The sequence below is a fragment of the Cervus elaphus genome, chromosome X (assembly GCF_910594005.1).
Source record: "Cervus elaphus chromosome X, mCerEla1.1, whole genome shotgun sequence".
NCBI lineage: Eukaryota > Metazoa > Chordata > Mammalia > Artiodactyla > Cervidae > Cervus > Cervus elaphus.
Window position 1 is genome coordinate 117,845,392 of NC_057848.1, and position 19,616 is coordinate 117,865,007.

Genomic DNA, 19,616 nt, shown 5'->3' on the forward strand with positions numbered 1-19,616 from the left:
AGACCCAGAGGGATCGGGTAGAGAGGGAGGTGGGAGGGGGAATGGGGATGGGGAATACATGTAAATCCATGGCTGATTCATGTCAATGTATGACAAAAACCACTACAATATTGTAAAGTAATTAGCCTCCAACTAATAAAAATAAATGAAAAAATAAATAAAAATAAAGTAATTATTGATATATATTTCCTATTTCCATTTTCTTAATTGTTTGGGGTTCATTTTTGTAGATCTTTTTACTTGTCTGTATTTCTTGACTATATAAGTCCCTTTAACATTTCTTGTAAAGCTGGTTTGGTCGCACTGAATTCTCTTAACTTTGCTTGTCTGAAAAGCATTTGATTTATGCATCAATTTTGAATGAGATCCTTGCTGGGTAGAGTAATCTTGGTTGTACATTTTTCCCTTTCAGTACTTTAAATATATCCTGCAATTCCCTTCAAGCCTGCAGAGTTTCTGCTGAAAGATCAGCTGTTAAAAGTATGGGGTTTCCCTTGTATGTTACTTGTTGCTTTTCCCTTGCTGCTTTTAATATTCTTTCTTTGTGTTTATTCTTTGTTAGTTTTATCAGTACATGTCTTGGCCTGTTTCTCCTTGGGTTCATCCTATATGGGACTCTTTGTGCTTCTTGGACTTGATTATTTCCTTTTCCATGTTGGGGAAATTTTGAACAATAATCTCTTCAAAAATTTTCTCATACCCTTTCTCTTTTCTTCTTCTGGGACCTCTATAATTTGAATGTTGGTGCATTTGATATGGTCCCAGAGGTCTCTGAGACTATCCTCAGTTATTTTCTTTCTTTTTGCATTATTCTGCTCTTCAGAAGTTATTTCCACCATTTTGTCTTCCAGCTCACTGATTTGTTCTTCTGCTTCAGATATTCTGCTATTGATTCTTTCCAGAGTATTTTTAATTTCAGTAATTGTGTTGTTTGTATGTTTATTCTTTAATTCTTCTAGGTTATAGTTAATTTATCCTTGAATTTTCTCCATTTTGTTTTCAAGGTTTGTGATTATCTTTACCATCTTGATTCTGAATTATTTTTCAGGTAGTTTTCCTATTTCCTCTTCATTTATTTGGACTTCTGCACTTCTAATTTGTTCCTTCATTTCTGTAATATTTCTCTGCCTTTTCATTACATAATTATTGTGTTTGAGGTCCCTTTTCCCAGGCTTCAAGTTTGAATTGCTTCTTTCTTTTGGTTTCTGCCCTCCTAAGGTTGGCCCAGTGGTTTATATAAGCTTTGTATAGGGTGAGATTTGTGCTGAGTTTTGTTATTGTTGTTGTTGTTTCTTTGCTTGCTTTTCCTCTGATGGGCAAGGCTGAGTGAGGTGGTAATCCTGTCTGCTGGTGATTGGGTTTGTATTTTTATTTTGTTTGCTGTTTAGATGAGGCATCCTGCACAGGGTGCTACTGGTGGTTGGGTAATGCTGGGTCTTGTATTCAAGTGGTTTCCTTTGAGTGAATTCTCACTATTTGATACTCCCTAGGGTTAGTTCTCTGGTAGTCTAGGGTCTTGTAGTCAGTGCTCCCACTCCAAAGGCTTGATCTCTGGTCAGGAACGAAGATTCCACAAGTAGTTTGTTATGGCATTAGGTGAGATTAAAACAAATACCCAAAAATGAGAACCAAAGATGAACCCCAGACAAATGGTAGTTGCAAAATCAGGCAAATAATAATGGAAATAATAGAATATACACATGTACATACACATCCATAAGCAAAGTCAAAACAGTCCAACTAAAATAAAGTACAGTAGATTGACTCAGCGAACAAAGCAAATCAAATATCATATTTACTGGTTAAGAACAGAACTAACTAAAGCACAAACTGGAAAACAAAAGTAAAGCAAGGTGCCAAGTGGGGAATAAAGCAATGAAAAGAAAACTAACAAATATGTTGTGAGGAAAGGAATGAAAGAAAAGAAAGGAAGAATAGATATGCAAAGTTAAATGGAAATAGATAAAGACATTTATATATATTAAAGATTAACTGCAAGGGGAAAAGAACAGTAGGAAAAGCAAACAAGGAAATAAATGCAGCAAAAATAATAATTGGTTTAAAAATTTAAAAAAGAGAAAAGAAAGAAGAAATGGAAAACTCCACAGAACTCCAAAAGTCCAACATAGAGGCAGAGGTTTATAACAGCAATTAAACTGTGATTGAGGGGGGAAAAAAGCTCAAAGGCTTAATTAGGTTTCATAATGCCAAAAAAACTGACAACTACAATGGGTGGAGTGGGGGGAAGGAAAACAAAAAAAAAGAAGAAAAAAATCCAAAAGGATATATTAGAACAAGTCAAAACATAAGAATAATAAATGCTTTTATTGAGTCACTGTTGTCAGAGTCCTTTCCCTCGCTGGGAGTCACAGTCCACCTCACCTCCCTAGGATGCCCTCCCACATTGTGCTGATCTCTGAACCTGCTGTGGGGGCAGCTCAGATTCTAGTCTGGCCCTACTCCTGTGTGTTCTTGTCTCCAATTTCCACAGCTATTAAAACTAGTGCGTTTTCTTTTGTGGGAGCTCTCAATGTCCTTTTATATATTTCATAGACACAGGGTCTGCCTGGTTGATCATGTGGATTTAATCTACAGCTTGTACAGTTGATGGGAAGGTTTTCAGTCTTCTTCCTTAGCCACACTGCCCCTGGGTTTCGATTGTGGTTTTATTTCCACCTCTGCATGTGGGTCATCCACTGGGAATTGCTCCTGAGGCTGCCCTGGAGGATTTGGGTTTGCCCCTGTGAGGTCCAGGTGTGGTGGTGGTGCAGCTGCTTGAGTCATAGGTGTTCTGTCAGCACCAGGTACTCAGGGGAGTTGGCAGCTAGGGCAGGAGGAAATATAGTGCACTAGAAGGGTATGGCAAAGTAATGTCTCTGCTTTTTTAATATGCTATCTAGGTTGGTCATAACTTTCCTTCCAAGAAGTAAGTGTCTTTTAATTTCATGGCTGCAATCACCATCTGCAGTGATTTTGGAGCCCCCCAAAATAAAGTCTTCCACTGTTTCCACTGTTTCCCCATCTATTTCCCATGAAGTGATGGGACCAGAGGCCATGATCTTAGTTTTCTGAATGTTGAGCTTGATGTCAACTTTTTCACTCTCCTCTTTCACTTTCATCAAGAGGCTTTTCAGTTCCTCTTCAGTTTCTGCCATAAGGGTGGTGTCATCTGCATATGTGAGGTTATGATATTTCTCCCAGCAATCTTGATTCCAGCTTGTGCTTCTTCCAGCCCAGCATTTCTCATGATGTACTCTGCATATAAGTTAAATAAACAAGGTGTCAATATACAGTCTTGACGTACTCTTTTTCTATTTGGAGACATTACTTTGCCAACAAAGGTCCATATAGTCAAGGCTATGGTTTTTCCAGTGGTCATGTATGGATGTGAGAGTTGGAATGTGAAGAAAGCTGAGTGCTGAGAAACTGATGCTTTTTTCCTCAATTAGTTTTATTAGTTGGAGGTCACTTACTTTACAATATTGTAGTGGGTTTTGCAATACATTGACATGAATCAGACATGGATTTACATGTGTTCACCATCCCGATCCCTCCTCCCATCTGCTACTCCATCCCATCACTCTGAGTCTTCCAAGTGCACCAGCCCTGAGCACTTGTCTCATGCATCCAATCTGGGCTGGCTATCTGTTTCACCATAGATAGTATACTTGTTTCAATGCTATTCTCTCAGAACATCCCAGCCTCGCCTTCTCCCACAGAGTCCAAAAGTCTGTTCTGTACATCTGTGTTTCTTTTTCTGTTTTGCATATAGGGTTAGCGTTACCATCTTTTCAAATTCCATATATATGCGTTAGTATACTGTAATGGTCTTTATCTTTCTGGCTTACTTCACTCTGTATAATGGGCTTCAGTTTCATCCATCTCATTAGAACTGATTCAAATGAATTCTTTTTAATGGCTGAGTAATATTCCATGGTGTATATGTACCACAGCTTCCTTATCCATTCATCCGCTGATGGGCATGTAGGCTGCTTCCATGTCCTGGCTATTATAAACAGTGCTGCGATGAACATTGGGGTGCACGTGTCTCTTTCAGATCTGGTTTCCTTGGTGTGTATGTCCAGCAGTGGGATTGCTGGGTCATATGACAGTTCTAGTTCCAGTTTTTTAAGAAATCTCCACACTGTTCTCCATAGCGGCTGTACTAGTTTGCATTCCCACCAACAGTGTAAGAGGGTTCCCTTTTCTCCACACCCTCTGCAGCATTTATTGCTTCTAGACTTTTGGATAGCAGCCATTCTGACTGGTGTGTAATGGTACCTCATTGTGGTTTTGATTTGCATTTCTCTGATAATGAGTGATGTTGAGCATCTTTTCATGTGTTTGTTAGCCATCTGTATCTCTTCTTTGGAGAAATGTCTGTTTAGTTCTTTGGTTCATTTTTTTATTGGGTCATTTATTTTTCTGGAATTGAGCTGCAGGAGTTGCTTGTATATTTTTGAGATTAATCCTTTGTCTGTTTCTTCAATTGCTATTATTTTCTCCCATTCTGAGGGTTGTCTTTTCAGCTTGCTTATAGTTTCCTTTGTTGTGCAGAAGCTTTTAAGTTTCATTAGATCCCATTTGTTTAGTTTTGCTTTTATTTCCAATATTCTGGGAGGTGGGTCATAGAGGATCCTGCTGTGATTTATGTCGGAGAGTGTTTTGCCTATGTTCTCCTCTAGGAGTTTTATAGTGTCTGGTCTTACACTTAGATCTTTAATCCATTTTGAGTTTATTTTTGTGTATGGTGTTAGAAAGTGTTCTAGTTTCATTCTTTTACAAGTGGTTGACCAGTTTTCCCAGCACCACTTGTTAAAGAGGTTGTCTTCTTTTCCATTGTATATCCTTGCCTTCTTTGTTGAAGATAAGGTATCCATAGGTTCGTGGATTTATCTCTGGGCTTTCTATTCTGTTCCATTGATCTATATTTCTGTCTTTGTGCCAGTACCATACTGTCTTGATGACTGTGGCTTTGTAGTATTGTCTGAAGTCAGGCAGGTTGATTCCTCCAGTTCCATTCTTCTTTCTCAAGATTGCTTTGGCTATTCGAGGTTTTTTGTATTTCCATACAAATCGTGAAATTATTTGTTCTAGTTCTGTGAACAATACCGTTAGTAGCTTGATAGGGATTGCATTGAACCTATAGATTGCTTTGGGTAGTATAGCCATTTTGACAATATTGATTCTTCCAATCCATGAACACGGTATGTTTCTCCATCTGTTTGTGTCCTCTTTGATTTCTTTCATGAGTGTTTTATAGTTTTCTATGTATAGGGTCTTTCGTTTCTTTAGATAGATATACACCTCAGTATTTTATTCTTTTTGTTGCAATGGTGAATGGTATTGTTTCCTTAATTTCTCTTTCTGTTTTCTCATTGTTAGTGTATAGGAATGCAAGGGATTTCCTTGTGTTAATTTTATATCCTGCAACTTTACTATATTCATTAATTAGCTCTAGTAATTTTCTGGTAGAGTCTTTAGGGTTTTCTATGTAGAGGATCATGTCATCTGCAAACAGTGAGAGTTTCACTTCTTCTTTTCCAATCTGGATTCCTTTTACTTCTTTTTCTGCTCTGATTGCGGTGGCCAAAACTTCCAACACTATGTTGAATAGTAGTGGTGAGAGTGGGCACCCTTGTCTTGTTCCTGATTTCAGGGGAAATGCTTTCAGTTTTTCACCATTGAGGATAATGTTTGCTGTGGATTTGTCACATATAGCTTTTATTTATTTATTTTTTTAATTTCCATTTGTCTTTATTTTTTTTTAAATTTTTTTATTAGTTGGAGGCTAATTACTTCACAACATTTCAGTGGGTTTTGTCATACATTGACATGAATCAGCCATAGATTTACACGTATTCCCCATCCCAATCCCCCTTCCCACCTCCCTCTCCACCCGATTCCTCTGGGTCTTCCCAGTGCACCAGGCCCGAGCACTTGTCTCATGCATCCCACCTGGGCTGGTGATCTGTTTCACCATAGATAGTATACATGCTGTTCTTTTGAAACATCCCACCCTCACCTTCTCCCACAGAGTTCAAAAGTCTGTTCTGTATTTCTGTGTCTCTTTTTCTGTTTTGCATATAGGGTTATCGTTACCATCTTTCTAGATTCCATATATATGTGTTAGTATGCTGTAATGTTCTTTATCTTTCTGGCTTACTTCACTCTGTATAAGGGGCTCCAGTTTCATCCATCTCATTAGGACTGATTCAAATGAATTCTTTTTAATGGCTGAGTAATATTCCATGGTGTATATGTACCACAGCTTCCTTATCCATTCATCTGCTGATGGGCATCTAGGTTGCTTCCATGTCCTGGCTATTATAAACAGTGCTGCGATGAACATTGGGGTGCACGTGTCTCTTTCAGATCTCGTTTCCTCAGTGTGTATGCCCAGAAGTGGGATTGCTGGGTCATATGGCAGTTCTATTTCCAGTTTTTTAAGGAATCTCCACACTGTTTTCCATAGTGGCTGTACTAGTTTGCATTCCCACCAACAGTGTAAGAGGGTTCCCTTTTCTCCACACCCTCTGCAGCATTTATTGCTTGTAGACTTTTGGATAGCAGCCATCCTGACTGGCATGTAATGGTACCTCATTGTGGTTTTGATTTGCATTTCTCTAATAATGAGTGATGTTGAGCATCTTTTCATGTGTTTGTTAGCCATCTGTATCTCTTCTTTGGAGAAATGTCTGTTTAGTTCTCTGGCCCATTTTTTGATTGGGTTATTTATTTTTCTGGAATTGACCTGCAGGAGTTGCTTGTATATTTTTGAGATTAATCCTTTGTCTGTTTCTTCAATTGCTATTATTATCTCCCAATCTGAGGGCTGTCTTTTCACCTTACTTATAGTTTCCTTTGTAGTGCAAAAGCTTTTAAGTTTCATTAGATCCCATTTGTTTAGTTTTGCTTTTATTTCCAATATTCTGGGAGGTGGGTCATAGAGGATCTTGCTGTGATTTATGTCGGAGAGTGTTTTGCCTATGTTCTCCTCTAGGAGTTTTATAGTGTCTGGTCTTACACTTAGATCTTTAATCCATTTTGAGTTTATTTTTGTGTATGGTGTTAGAAAGTGTTCTAGTTTCATTCTTTTACAAGTGGTTGACCAGTTTTCCCAGCACCACTTGTTAAAGAGGTTGTCTTCTTTTCCATTGTATATCCTTGCCTCCTTTGTCAAAGATAAGGTGTCCATAGGTTCGTGGATTTATCTCTGGGCTTTCTATTCTGTTCCATTGATCTATATTTCTGTCTTTGTGCCAGTACCATACTGTCTTGATGACTGTGGCTTTGTAGTATTGTCTGAAGTCAGGCAGGTTGATTCCTCCAGTTCCATTCTTCTTTGTCAAGATTACTTTGGCTATTCGAGTTTTTTTGTATTTCCATACAAATTGTGAAATTATTTGTTCTAGTTCTGTGAAAAATACCGTTGGTAGCTTGATAGGGATTGCATTGAACCTATAGATTGCTTTGGGTAGAATAGCCATTTTGACAATATTGATTCTTCCAATCCATGAACACGGTATGTTTCTCCATCTGTTTGTGTCCTCTTTGATTTCTTTCATGAGTGTTTTATAGTTTTCTATGTATAGGTCTTTTGTTTCTTTAGGTAGATATACTCCTAAGTATTTTATTCTTTTTGTTGCAATGGTGAATGGTATTGTTTCCTTAATTTCTCTTTCTGTTTTTTCATTGTTAGTATATAGGAATGCAAGGGATTTCTGTGTGTTAATTTTATATCCTGCAACTTTACTATATTCATTGATTAGCTCTAGTAATTTTCTGGTAGAGTCTTTAGGGTTTTCTATGCAGAGGATCATGTCATCTGCAAACAGTGAGAGTTTTACTTCTTCTTTTCCTATCTGGATTCCTTTTACTTCTTTTTCTGCTCTGATTGCTGTGGCCAAAACTTCCAACACTATGTTGAATAGTAGTGGTGAGAGTGGGCACCCTTGTCTTGTTCCTGATTTCAGGGGAAATGCTTTCAATTTTTCACCATTGAGGGTGATACTTGCTGTGGGTTTGTCATATATAGCTTTTATTATGTTAAGGTATGTTCCTTCTATTCCTGCTTTCTGGAGACTTTTAATCATAAATGTATGTTGATTTTTGTCAAAGGATTTTTCTGCATCTATTGAGATAATCATATGTTTTTTATCTTTCAATTTGTTAATATGGTGTATTACGTTGATTGATTTGCGGATATTAAAGAATCCTTGCATTCCTGGGATAAAGCCCACTTGGTCATGATGTATGATCTTTTTAATATATGGTTGGATTCTGCTTCCTAGAATTTTGTTAAGGATTTTTGCATCTATGTTCATCAGTGATATTGGCCTGTAGTTTTCTTTTTTTGTGGCATCTTTGTCTGGTTTTGGTATTAGGGTGATGGTGGCCTCATAGAATGAGTTTGGAAGTTTGCCTTCTTCTGCAATTGTCTGGAAGAGTTTGAGTAAGATAGGTGTTAGCTCTTCTCGAAATTTTTGGTAGAATTCAGCTGTGAAGCCATCTGGTCCTGGGCTTTTGTTTGCTGGAAGATTTCTGATTACAGTTTCGATTTCCTTGCTTGTGCTGGGTCTGTTAAGATCTTCTATTTCTTCCTGGTTCAGTTTTGGAAAGTTATACTTTTCTAAGAATTTTTCCATTTCATCCAAGTTGTCCATTTTATTGGCATAGAGCTGCTGGTAGTAGTCTCTTATGATCCTTTGTATTTCAGTGTTGTCTGTTGTGATCTCTCCATTTTCATTTCTAATTTTGTTAATTTGGTTCTTCTCCCTTTGTTTCTTAATGAGTCTTGCTATTGGTTTGTTAATTTTGTTTATTTTTTCAAAAAACCAGCCTTTAGCTTTGTTAATTTTTGCTATGGTCTCTTTAGTTTTTTTGCATTTATTTCTGCCCTAATTTTTAAGATTTCTTTCCTTCTACTAACCCTAGGGTTCTTCATTTCTTCCTTCTCTAGTTGCTTCAGGTGTAGAGTTAGGTTATTTATTTTACTTTTTTCTTGTTTCTTGATGTAAGCCTGTAATGCTATGAACCTTCCCCTTAGCACTGCTTTTACAGTGTCCCATAGGTTTTGGGTTGTTGTGTTTTCATTTTCATTCATTTCTATGCATATTTTGATTTCTTCTATGATTTGTTGGTTATTCAGAAGCGTGTTATGTAGCCTCCATATGTTTGAATTTTTAACAATTTTTTTTCCTGTAATTGAGATCTAATCTTACTGCACTGTGGTCAGAAAAGATGACTGGAATGATTTCAATTTTTTTGAATTTACCAAGACTAGATTTATGGCCCAGGATGTGATCTATTCTGGAGAAGGTTCCGTGTGCACTTGAGAAAAAGGTGAAGTTGATTGTTTTGGGGTGAAATGTCCTATAGATATCAATTAGGTCTAGCTGGTCCATTGTGTCATTTAAAGTTTGTGTTTCCTTGTTAATTTTCTGTTTAGTTGATCTATTCATAGTTGTGAGTGGGGTATTAAAGTCTCCCACTATTATTGTGTTACTATTAATTTCCTCTTTCATACTCGTTGGCCTTACATATTGCGGTGCTCCTATGTTGGGTGCATATATATTTATAATTGTTATATCTTCTTCTTGGATTGATCCTTTGATTTTTATGTAGTGTCCTTCTTTGTCTCTTTTCACGGCCTTTATTTGAAAGTCTATTTTATCTGATATGAGTATTGCTACTCCTGCTTTCTTTTGGTCTCCGTTTGCATGAAATATTTTTTTCCAGCCCTTCACTTTCAGTCTGTATGTGTCCCTTGTTTTGAGGTGGGTCTCTTGTAGATAGCATATATAGGGGTCTTGTTTTTGTATCCATTCAGCCAGTCTTTGTCTTTTGGTTGGGGCATTCAACCCATTTACATTTAAGGTAATTATTGATAGGTATGGTCCCGTTGCCATTTACTTTGTTGTTTTGGGTTCACGTTTATACACCCTTTCTGTGTTTCCTGTCTAGAGAAGATCCTGTAGCATTTGTTGGAGAGCTGGTTTGGTGGTGCTGAATTCTCTCAGCTTTTGCTTGTCTGTAAAGCTTTTGAGTTCTCCTTCATATCTGAATGAGATCCTTGCTGGGTACAGTAATCTGGGTTGTAGGTTATTCTCTTTCATTACTTTAAGTATGTCTTGCCATTCCCTTCTGGCCTGAAGAGTTTCTATTGAAAGATCAGCTGTTATCCTTATGGGAGTCCCTTTGTGTGTTATTTGTTGTTTCTCCCTTGCTGCTTTTAATATTTGTTCTTTGTGTTTGATCTTTGTTAATTTGATTAATATGTGTCTTGGGGTGTTTTGCCTTGGGTTTATCCTGTTTGGGACTCTCTGGGTTTCTTGGACTTGGGTGGCTATTTCCTTCCCCATTTTAGGGAAGTTTTCAGCTATTATCTCCTCGAGTATCTTCTCATGGCCTTTCTTTTTGTCTTCTTCTTCTGGGACTCCTATGATTCAAATGTTGGGGCATTTCACATTGTCCCAGAGGTCCCTGAGGTTGTCCTCATTTCTTTTGATTCTTTTTTCTTTTTTCCTCTCTGCTTCATTTATTTCCACCATTTTATCTTCTACCTCACTTATCCTATCTTCTGCCTCCATTATTCTACTCTTGGTTCCCTCCAGAGTGTTTTTTGTCTCATTTATTGCATTATTCATTTTTAATTGACTCTTTTTTATTTCTTCTAGGTCCTTATTAAACATTTCACGCATCTTCTCAATCTTTGTCTCCAGGCTATTTATCTGTAACTCCATTTTGTTTTCAAGATTTTGTATCATTTTTATTATCATTATTCTAAATTCTTTTTCAGGTAGATTCCCTATTTCCTCCTCTTTTGTTTGACTTGGTGGGCATTTTTCATGTTCCTTTACCTGTTCGGTATTTCTCTGCCTTTTCATCTTGTTTAGATTGCTGTGTCTGGAGTGGGCTTTCTGTATTCTGGTGGTCTGTGGTTCCCTTTTATTGTGGAGGTTTCACCCAGTGGGTGGGGTTGGACGACTGGCTTGTCAAGGTTTCCTGGTTAGGGAAGCTTGCGTCAGTGTTCTGGTGTGTGGAACTGGATTTCTTCTCTCTGGAGTGCAATGGAGCATCCAGTAGTGAGTTTTGAGGTGGATCTATGTGTTTGGTGTGACTTTGGGCAGCCTGTATGTCGACATTCAGTGCTATGTTCCTGCATTGCTGGAGAATTTGCATGGCATGTCTTGCTCTGAAACTTATTGGCTCTTGGGTGGTGGTTGGTTTCAGTGTAGGTATGGAGGCTTTTGGGTGATCTCTTCTTACTTAATGTTCCCTGTAGTCAGGAGTTTTCTGGTGTTCTCAGGTTTTGGGCTTAAGTCTCCTGCCTCTGTATTTCAGTCTTATTCTTCCAGTAGCCTCAAGACTTCTCCAGCTATGCAGCACTGATAATAAAACTTCTAGGTTAATGGTGAAAAGATTCTCCACAGTGAGGGACACCCAGAGAAGTTCACAGAGTTACATGAAGAACAAGAGAGGGAGGGGGGAGGTAGAAATGAGCAGGAGGAGAAAAAGTGGGACTCAAGGGGAGAGAGACAGATCTACACAGTACTCTTTTCCCCAAGTGTTCTCCGTAGACCAGAACACCCACAGAGATTCACAGAATTGGACTGAGAAGAGAAGGGGGAGGGAGGAAATAGAGGTGATCTGGGGGAGAAAAAGGCGAGTCAAAAGGGAGATAGAGTAAGCATCACACTCCTGAGTAAAGATGGGTACTGAAGGTTGGATTCTTAAATGTCCAAAATTGATATGAAATACTGAAAAGCAAAGATTAAAAATCTAGAGTAGAGGTTAGACTCTTTAAAATACAATATTAAAAACAGAAACAAAAACACAAAAAATTTAAGAAATATATTTGAAGTTCACTTTAAAAATAGGGTCTTTTCTTTGCAAGGTTATAGTGAAATGAAAATGAAGATTAAGGGGTAATATAGGAGTAATAGTGGACTTCTAAAAGAAAATTTAAAAAATTAAAAAAATTTTTAAATTAAAAAGAAAAATAGTAAAAATATACGAAAATTGATATGAAAATTAAGGAGTAATAGAGGGGTAATAGAGGACTTTAAAAGAAAATAAAAGAAAAGAAAAAAAAGAAAAAAGTTTTTTTAATTAAAAAAGTAAAAATATATGAAAATGAAATTTAAAGAGTAATAGAAGAGTAATAGAGGACTTTAAAAGAAAATAGAAAATGAAAATTAAGGAGTAATAGAGGAGTAATAGGGAATTTTAAAAGTAAAAAAAAGGAGAAAATTTTTAGTTAAAAAAATAGTAAAAATATATCTAGGAAATTCTCTGAAGCTGTTGTGGGCAGTGTGTGTTTGGTTCAGTTTCAGATAGCTCCTTGTTCCAGCTTACACTTCTTGATATCTATAGGCCCCTTCCGGTGTAGTCGGTGTTAACTACAGGGACTTTAATCTGTTGCACCTGTCACTTCTGAAGCAGTTCCCTTTGCTTATTTGGCTTCTGTTTGCAGGTCTGTTCAATGTCTAATTTCCGCCCTGACACAAGTGGGTGGAGGTGGTCTCTTGTTTAGGTTCGCTTGTTCAGTCGTGCTGCGGGGAGGGAGGGGCACTGCAGACAAATATCACTGGCCTGTGTGAGGAGTACTCACAGTGTTCTGGCCACACTGGGTTGTCCCCGCTTGCTGCGTGTGTGCTTTCCCCGTCTACACTGCTCAGGCTCTAGGCTGCCCTATAGGGAGTGGGCCCTGTGTTGCGTGCAGTTCCAGTTTTCGGGTACTCCACAAAAGCGCTGACTCGGTTGGGCCTGCGTTTTGTGCCTTCCCCGGCCCAAGCAGCTCAGGCAGCCAGGAGCTTGATGAGTGCACTCTCCCCGGGTGCGGTGCGCCTTATCCCCTCCGCAGTCCCAGCCTCAGTTTCTGTGCGCGCCGGTCCGGTGCGCCTTGTGTCTGTTCTGGGGAGCTGGTCTCTAGCTGCGACCCTCCCGGCAGATGTCAACCATCCAGAATCTCAGGAAGTCTTTGGTTAGAAACTGGAAGCCTGTTTGCAGTTTGGTAGGGGATGTCTCTCTGGGGCCTAGTTTGCCCCTTTCCCCTCCCTCCTGCCTCCTGCCTCTGGCGGGGGATGGGCCGGTCCACAGCCAGCTAGCTCTTCTCTGGAATTGCTCAGTCCTTCCTTTGTTCCTAAGCAATGCCGCCCCCTCCTCTCCGTTCAGCCCCCATTTGCTGGTGGCGGATGCGAGTGTCTGGGGTACTTTTCTGCTGGGAGTTGCTTTTAGGCAAGTAATCTGTGGGTTTTATTTATTTTTCCTCCCAGTTAGGTTGCCCTCCGAGATTCATAAACTTCCCCCGGACCCGCCAGTGTGAGGGTTTCCTGGTGTTTGGAAACTTCCTCTATTACGACTCCCTTCCTGGGACGGGTCTCCACCCCTAACTTTTTTTTTTTTTTTGTCATACATTGATATGAATCAGCCATAGATTTACACGTATTCCCCATCCCGATCCCCCCTCCCACCTCCCTCTCCACCCGATTCCTCTGGGTCTTCCCAGTGCACCAGGCCCGAGCACTTGTCTCATGCATCCCACCTGGGCTGGTGATCTGTTTCACCATAGATAGTATACATGCTGTTCTTTTGAAACATCCCACCCTCACCTTCTCCCACAGAGTTCCAAAGTCTGTTCTGTATTTCTGTGTCTCTTTTTCTGTTTTGCATATAGGGTTATCGTTACCATCTTTCTAAATACCACCCCTAACTTTTTTATCTCTCTTTTTATCTTTTATATTTTGTCCTACATCCTTTCGAAGACAATGGGCTGCTTTTCTGGGCACCTGGTGTCCCTTGCTTGTGATCAGAAGTTGTTTTGTGGAGTTTGCTCAGCGTTCAAATGTTCTTTTGATGAATTTTTAGGGGAAAAGTGATCTCGTCCTATTCCTCTGCCATCTTATCTCCGCCTCCCAAAATCTTTTTTTCAAACGTGTAGGGCAGCAAAACTTCCTGCAACACACCTGTAAGCTGCCTGTGCCTGAGTGTGCACACTTGCATCTAACTCTTTGCAACACCATGGACTATAGCCCACCAAGCTTCTCTCTCCATGGTATTCTCTGGGCAAGAATGCTGGAGTGAGTGGTCATTCCCTTCTCCAGGGGATCTTCCCGACACAGGGATCCAACCTGCATCTCCTGTGTCTCTTGCTTGAAGGTGGATTATTTACCACAGAGCCACCTGGTGAGCACTAGCTCCCCTCCCCCAGGTAAATAAACAGAACACCAAGTCACAAAAGCTACCCAAGGGGCTGGTGGCTTGGGGGCAGAGAGTTGGACCCACAACAGGGCAGAAGGAGCAGGTGAGAATGTGCTGGAAAGGTGGATTCTCCCACTTTGCCCTCTCAGGGGCCCCAGTTCTAACACTGCCCTGGGTGGCTGGGTCTATCCTGTCTGATAGGTCAGAGGTAGAGGCTGAACCCAACTCTCAGCTTCTACATGTGTTTCTAGTAGGGGAGGAAGGCAATGGCTTCAATCTCTCTGCCCCAGGTCAGAGGCAAGATTCTCTAAAACTCAGGCAGATGGGATGTGTGGGAGGTTGAGAATCTTCTTGTGGAGGATGAGTGCAGGGACTCATAGAAAGCCAATTCTCTGAGCACGTGGTCTGGAAGCTTCTACCACCAACATCTCATTGATTCTTGTCCCCTCTCTCTGATGAGGGGAGGGGGCCATGGAGGCCCATGAGCTCTTGCCTGGTTTCCAACCACCACAAGTGTTCCCCAGAGAGGGCGAGGACAGGTGTGGGCCCTGCCCATCCTGGGTTTTCCTCTCACACCCGTTTCTGTGCAGCTGGATGAAAGCTTCCAGCTCTTAGGGAGTGAAGCCATTGTATGGGATCTTGTTCTTGTCCAGGGTGCAAGTTGCAATGCACTACAGGGTCACGTGGTTGAAGGGCTGAATGGTGCTCTTGGCCAGCAGCTTCTCATGCAGTAATAGCTCGTAGACTGTCTTCTTGAAAGTACTGATGGCATCCACGTGTGCCCCCACCTCTGTCAGGGCATTTGTGATCCCCAGGCAGTTGTTCTGCTTTGCAATGTGCACTGGCGTGTTGTTATCAAACTCCCAGCTGTCTGCGTCAGCCCCACAGTCGAGGGTACCTTGACCACCTGGAGGGAGGGGGATCTGCCCACCTAGAAGTGGCCCTCATTTGTGGTCTGTGTCCACTGCCATGTGCAGAAGTGAAGACATTCTGGCTGTGATTGTTGCGGCTCACCAAGGCCCCCCAGTGCAGCAGGCTCCGCACCACGTCCAGGTGATCAGCTGCCGAGGTGGCCCACGGCAGCTGTGCACCCTCGATGCTCTCGTCATTGAAGTGTATGGAGCCGCCAGCAACCATGCTGGCACCACTCGGGTCCTCCGGGTACTCAACTATATCTAGCTGGCTGCAATGGGAGGTGATGACAAGCAGTGTGCCAACTTTAACCCCCCACCCCTGTCCCCCTCTGGCCAACTAGCCCGTCAGCTCATCCAGCTCCTCCCTGCTCTGGCTGCTGGGCAGCCTCTGAAGCATCTGAAGCTTGTTAACATGGCCTGTGTTGTATACGGTGGTGTAGAGGTCTACCATTTGGGCCTCCGCCAGGACATGGGCTGGCCACCCAAAGGTTTGGGGGGACAGGGGCCCAAGGACTAGAGCCCAGAGGGGCAGGCTGCAAATTTCACCATCTCTCCCACTGCCATACTAGGTGTGTCTCCTTATGAATTTTCTTAATAACATTTTTTCCTCTGGCTCACCTTAAGAATACAGTATTTAGGGGCTTCCCTGGAGGCTCAGTGGTAAAGAATCTGCCTGGCAATTCAGGAGTGACTGGTGCCATCAATGATCTGAGAAGATCCCACGTGTTGTGGAGCAAATAAACCCACGTGTGCCACAACTATTGATCCAGTGTTCTAGAGCCTCAGAGCTTCAACGACTGAGCCCGCAAACCCTAGAAGCTGTGATCCACAACAACAGAAGCCACCACAATGAGAAGGGTGCGGCCTGCCACTAGAGAGTAGACCCCGCTCATCCCAACTAGAGAACACCTCCATGCAGCAACAAAGACTTAGCACAGTCCCCCCACCAAACACAAAACATATAAAATCATTTTTTAAAAAGGATACAGTATATAAGGTATGAGTGAGTGTGCATTGTCAGTTGTGTCTGACTCTTGGTGGTCCCATCGACTGTAGCCTGCCAGGCTCCTCTGTCCATGGGATTTCCCAGGCTAGAATACCAGAGTGGGTTGCCATTTCCTCCTCCAGGGGATCTTCCCCACCCAAGGATCAAACCCACGTATCTTGCTCATCTCCTGCCCTGGCAGTTGGATTCTTTACCACTAGTGCCCAGGTAATGGATATAACATATAAAATATGTGTTAATCAACTGTTTATGTTAACTGTAAGGCTTCCAGTCAACAGTAGACTATTAGTAGTGAGGTTTTGGAAGAGTCTAAAGTTATACTTGGATTCTTGACTCAGAGCGGGGGTTGGTGCCGCTAACCCCCACATTGTTCAAGGGTCAACAGAACTGTCATTGTTGCTTCCACAACCTAATACTTCACTGGGACAGTGTTTTGCATGCTTGTTCTAGGAATGCTGGATAAAGACCAAAGGGAATTCTCCGGTTCAGGGACTGCCACGTGCAGAGAAATGACAGCAGAGCATGCAATTGACTCCCCAACGCATTTCCCTCATCCTCTCCCAGGTGTCCGAAGAGAAACAGCAGAGAATCCCTGGAGGACAAAGAAGTCACAGCCTTCATTAGGACTAAAATGCAGCAGGTAGATGACGACAGTAAAGCATCAATACAATGGCCCAGTATGGCCAGTGGAAAAAACTAGCACGGGGTGCAGGCTCACTGTGGATTACCGCCAATGGAACGTATGTTGCTCCAGTGGCCCTGGCCACTGGAGAGTTTGTGGCTGTAAACGAACGGACAGCACAGACTGACGGCACTGGGAGTGCTGTGTCACTGCCTAGGCCTTCTTTTCTGTCCCACTGGACTTGGAAGACACTCCTCCATGGGGCACTTGTGCTCCTACACATCTTGCTGAGTGTGACAGGAAAGCAAGGCCCCGAGTGCTGTTTCCCTGGCATGTCTCAGGTTTGTGCTTACAGCAAATGACTTGAAGGCTGGTTTCCAGGCTGCTCTTAGGCAGCAGGTTGCCCAGGCTCAGGTTCAGGCAACTCAGTGCACATGCAGGCATTTGTCAAGCATGATCTGTGTCACATCTGTGGGGACTCAGGCTTAGGAAACTCACAGCCTTTTAAAACTCACAGCTGTTTTAAAAAAAGGGAATCTTCCCTGTGGCTATAAGAGAAAGAGACCTTTCCCTCCTTCCCTTTTCTTAGAATATTTCCTTGAGAAAACTGGCATTTGTAAACCCTTCCTCTGCCCCTTGGATACATAAGTTAATCTTGAAAGGGTAAATAAGCCTTCTGTCAGCAAAACAGCCCAAGAATAATTTTGTTTTGGGACTAGGAGCCATCTCCTTGAAATATAAACACCAAAGAAGACAGTGTTCTGTCTCTCTGTCATCCTGGGAGCTTAGCCTCATGGCCTGGCTCTAAGCTGGAACTCAGTTCAGTTCAGTTCAGTTCAGTCCCTCAGTCCTGTCCGACTCCTTATGACCCCATGGGCTGCAGCATGCCAGGCTTCCCTGTCCATCACCAACTCCCAGGGCTTGCTCAAACTCTTGTCCATCGAGTCAGTGATGCCATCCAACCATCTCATCCTCTGTTGTCCCCTTCTCCTACAGCCTTCAATCTTTCCCAGCAACAGGGTCTTTTCTAATAAGTCAGTTATTCACATCAGGTGGCCAAAGTATTGGAGCTTCAGCTGCAGCATCAGTCCTTCCAATGAATATTCAGGACTCATTTCCTTTAGGATGGACTGGTTGGATCTCCTGGCAGTCCAAGGGACTCTCAAGAGTCTTCTCCAACACCAAAGTTCAAAAGCATCAATTCTCTGCCCCTCAGCTCTCTTTATGGTCCAACTCTCACATCCATACATGACTACTGGAATAACCATAGCTTTGACTAGACAGACCTTCGTGGGCAAAGTAGTCTCTGATTTTTAATATGCGCTCTTGGATTGTCATAGCTTTTCTTCCAAAGAGCAAGCACCTTTGAATTTTGTAGCTGCAGTCACCATCTGCAGTGATTTTGGAGCTCAAGAAAATAAAGTCTCTCACTGTTTCCATTGTTTCCCCATCTATTTGCCATGAAGTGGTGGGACCAGATGCCGTTATCTTCGTTTCTTGAGTGTTGAGTTTTAAGCCAGCTTTTTCACTCTCCTTTTCCACGTTCATCAAGAGGCTCACTAGTTTCTCTTTGGTTTCTGCCTTAAGGGTGGTGTAATTTGTGCATCTGAAGTTATTGATATTTCTCCCGGCAATCTTGATTCCAGTTTGTGCTTCATCCAGCCAGGCATTTCCCATGATGTACTCTGCATAGAAGTTTTTTTTTTCTTATTTTATAAAATTATCACAGATATTTAATATGAAATGCTCAATATGCAGATTACTATACAATTGCAATAAGTTATTTAAAAAATTTTAAATTGTAGAAGCAAGAGCTGGCAGTTTTTAAAATAATCTTATTTAGATATCATCTGCCTCATGGGAATTTCTTTTTTTTAAATAATTTTTTGGAGGCTAATTAGTTTACAATATCATGGTGATTTTGCCATGCATTCACATGAATCAGCCATGGGTGTACATGTGTTCCCCGTCGTGACCCTCCCTCCCACCCCCTTCCCCATCGCATCTCTCAGGGTCATCCCAGTGTACCAAACCTGAGAACCCTGCCTCATGCATCAAACCTGGACTGGCGATCTAGTTCACATATGTTAATATACATGTTTCAATGCTATTCTCTCAAATCATCCCACCCTCACCTTCGCCCACAGAGTGCAACAGTCTGTTCTTTACATCTGTGTCTCTTTTGCTGTGTCGCATATAGGGTCATTGTTACCATCTTTCTAAATTCCATATATTGCATAGAAGTTAAATAAGCAGGGTGACAATATACAGCCTTCACATGTCCTTTCCCAAGTTTGAACCAGTCTATTGTTTCATGTCCAGTTCTAACTGTTGCTTCTTGACCTGCATACAGATTTCTCAGGAGGCAGGTCAGGTGGCCTGGTATTCCCATCTCTTAAAGAATTTTCCGCAGTTTGTTGAGATCCACACAGCCAACGGCTTTAGCATAGTCAATAAAGCAGAAATACGTGTTTTTCTGGAATTCTCTTGCTTGTTTTATGATACAGCAGATGTTGGCAATTTGAACTCTGGTTCCTCTACCTTTTCTAAATCCAGCTTGACCATCTGCAAGTTCTCGGCTCATGTCCTGTTGAAGCCTCGCTTGGAGAATTGTGAGCATTACTTTGCTAGTGTTTGAGATGAGTGCAATTGTGTGGTAGTTTGAACATTCTTTGGCATTGCCTTTCTTTGGGATTGGAATGAAAACTGACTTTTTCCAGTCCTGTGGCCGCTGCTGAGTTTTCCAAATTTGCTGACATATTGATTGCAGCACTTTCACAGCATCATCTTTTAAGATTTGAAATAGCTCAGCTGGAATTCCATCACCTCCACTAGCTTTGTTGATAACGATGCTTCCAAAGACCCACTT

At 41.5% G+C, this 19,616-nt stretch overlaps 1 pseudogene; it reads right to left on the minus strand.

The window, feature by feature from the left end:
- Window positions 1-15,570, minus strand: part of LOC122690454 — a 56,964-nt pseudogene extending 41,394 nt beyond the window's left edge.
- Window positions 15,571-19,616: the final 4,046 nt, after the last annotated feature.